The following is a 3,398-nucleotide window of genomic DNA, read 5'->3' as shown; positions in this document are numbered from 1 at the left end:
GTACAGTATATACCAATTTTCACTTTCATAGATCAGCCTATATGGTGATTATGAAAACTTCGTCTCCTGCATGTTCTTTACCGACGGAAAAATACATGTGGTGACTAAACGTGCCTGGAAAACGGCAAACAGCAACACATTTGCATCGTCTATTATACGAACAGAAATGTTGGTGTGATAAAAACATTTTTGGGTTGCGTTTTAACGTGATACAGTATTTACTAAATTTATGTAATGTATTTCATGTATTCAATATTATTAGAATAAATGATATCTGACTCTGTATCTTTCTTTCTAATCATGACCATCCATGCCACGTAAATGATTTATTAATATTAATATTACCATTTCAACGATTTACAAACGCCGTCGATAGACGGATTTAATTTAAACAAAAGTGCAAGAAAGAAGTACAGTATAGTGTCTTGATTGATGCCAATCGTGCAATCGAAAAAATAAATATTATACAGGTAAACAGATAAAAACAGTTATGTGCTACACTGTAGTTAGACGGGAGATTATATAATTTATTTATACCCATTTGCTATGCGATATTGATATTATTCTCATAATTCAGTAATTTATGTGATTCATATTGGGTTATACTGGTACTGTATGGCTTTTCCCTCCATTCAGGGGGTCCCTGCCTGGAGGGAAAATAAACATCGGAGTCGTTTTGAGCGATTTTTTTTCCATATTCTTCCTTTTCTTTTCTTTTCTTTCTTTTTATTTTACCTTCCAAAAGGGGCGGGATGTGGGGGGGGGGGGGGGCTGGTCCTCCTGGAGAAATACCACGATGAAACCAGATCTTTCAATTACTTTAAAATAAAAATTGCAGAATGAGTAATAGACTACCAAACGTCATTACACAGTGGAACACACAGCGTATGATTCTGATACCACCAAAATGTAAATGACCCTGTTGACTGGAGGACATGGTTGCAGATCGCGCAAACTCCGACGAGTTTTTTTTTTTCATTGTAGCGATGACTAGAAGTCTGTGCCATCACAAGGCTGGTATTTCTGACGTTATTGTTGAACCTCTTGAATTTTATATAAATATTACCTGGCTATGGATGGGCATTTTCATTTTTTTTTCTTTTTTTTACATGTACTGTATTATAAGGTTGACCTGAAGACTGTCTAGCTGGGCATAGGCCTAGGCTATGCAGCACTAATCCTAAAATAAGGCCTAGATATTATTATTATTATTATTATTATTATTATTATTATTATTATTATTATTATGTATTTTTTTTTCCGCAGCCGACATTATAATGCAGTTTCGAACGATGACTATTGGAATTGGGGAATCCGTCACTATCCAACTCAGTAAAGGCGGAGATTATACCAACTTACGATGGAGACAAAATTATGGTGACGAAATTCAAATATGGAATGGTGAATCGTCCGTTACGATTTCAAATATACGCACTATAGATGACGGGATATATGAGTGTTATACCGATGGCAGTCCCGTTAACAACAACCGAGGAGTAATGAGACTCATTGTTAGAGGTAAATTCTCCATCTTACCTTTCTAAGAGCATTTCCCTTCTTTTTTTTTTATTTGATTATTTTTTTTTACCGTAGATCAGTTTTACGTTCGGAATCTGATACTACTCTTCTTACTGAACATAGTATATTCAAAACACAAAAATCCGGTTTTTATTTTACCTCAGAGACAAATTGTCAATTAATACTCGAGATTGAGACACTAAAAAAAAAAAAAAAACAACAAAAAATTGGAAACTTGCCTGTACAGTTAACTAATACCTCGTACTTTCCTGGACTGTTTACTTGTTAGTGATCTGCATCTTAAGCGGATCACCACTTGTAACTATCGGGTTCTTTTTCTTCTTTTGTATACTTCTTTCTTTTCCCCCGCTCCCCCCCCCCCCACTTTTTTTTTTCTTAGCACAATATCTAAAAATTGCCAAGAGCTTAACATGAAAACTTCAAACGATCATTTGGCATGACCTGGAGTAGTTACAGTAAGCTTTTCAATTTGATCAGTCGACTATCGAACATAATTAAATCGTCATTTCTACATCATATTCAGTAGGCATATACTTCAGGCCAAGGTTGAATGTCATGTTTCTAGATTTTCCGGGTGCGCATGATAACGCGCACATACGCGTACGTCAACATTTTAAAATGTTCGAATTACTTGTTTTGTTAAAATTCTTTATTCAACATTTACAAATCGTGCAATGAGCTATAATTGAATGTAAAATTACAAAGAGACCTAAAAAACAGCTAAAAGGGAATAAAAAGTGGGTATAAAATAAAACTTTTTGACTAAATTAGAGTAGTGTGCACGTTTTATGCTATTTTAAGCATTTCTAAATATTTCACATTTTCAGCGCTGTGCGCGCATTTTCATGCGTGCAACACGTACACAAGCTAAATATTACTTTTTTTTTTTTTACATATTTTGGGTTGGTTCTTGACAGTGTTCACATATTTCCATATGCAATAACATCGCCGTACGCGCGTATCAAACATTCGATTACGTTTGCGCATTTGTGTCAAAATTCATGAAAATATGTTAAAGTAATGCCTATTTTTATTCAGTTATAGTTTCTTTAGATGCATGTAACCCTATAACTAGTCCTTGTAACAAGTTCAAATCTAGTTATTTTTTTTTCTCCAGCACTACGATTTTGATGTAGCAGCGCTATATAAATACACTGTATTATGTATCTAATGTCAAAATTTCAAAATGAAGAATGTAGAAATAATAATGTATTGTTCTAAAGTCGAAAATATTTAAATCGTTTCGTTAATTTCATTTTTAAGATAAAGTCCCACACAGCAAGGCTGATTTTCAGGGTAGTCCTTGCCAATGAGTTGTTTTTTAATAGTTTTAAAATTATATAATATATATTCAAAGGGTTCATATTACGAACCCTTTTTTGAACAATTATCTCAATAGAATAGGAAGTACGTAGTTTAACTAGAAACCTCATGTGTCCTTTAATGACAGTTGATAATGTGAGCCTTCATTGGACCAACAGTAAGAGCAGTTTCATCCGTTTGTGTCGCGTGTTTATGGCGTAATACGAACATTTACTATTAATTGTTACGCATCATCACCGAATAATTGTATGATTATTTGCCTGGTCTTTCATTGATGAGTGTACTCAAAGATTGTATTTAGGGGTGGCACCAGGACTTGACAGACGACGTCCATGAAGGGAAGGGGGCGATGTCCCTGACAAAAAAAAATGTGGGCGTGATTGGGCTTCCCCCCCCCCCACCTCAACCCCCACAAACAAATGACAATTTAGGTGTTTCACGGGCTTGTATTTATTAGATTTTAGAATCTACTAATATGTAGAACCTACATATTATTTCTTCAGACGAATTGTGGTATTTTTCCCCGACCAGGGGGG

The 3,398-nt window shown here is 34.8% G+C and overlaps 1 protein-coding gene across 1 annotated transcript in view; it reads left to right on the top strand.

The window, feature by feature from the left end:
- LOC117120208 (angiopoietin-1 receptor-like) overlaps positions 1-3,398 on the top strand; it is a 38,159-nt gene that overhangs the window by 14,582 nt on the left and 20,179 nt on the right. The window lies entirely within an intron of this gene.

The sequence above is a fragment of the Anneissia japonica genome, unplaced genomic scaffold, assembly GCF_011630105.1.
Source record: "Anneissia japonica isolate Jap-2015-1 unplaced genomic scaffold, ASM1163010v1 scaffold14868_len205136_cov114, whole genome shotgun sequence".
Taxonomy (NCBI): Eukaryota; Metazoa; Echinodermata; class Crinoidea; order Comatulida; family Comatulidae; genus Anneissia; species Anneissia japonica.
This window is presented reverse-complemented; position numbering and strand designations above follow the sequence as displayed.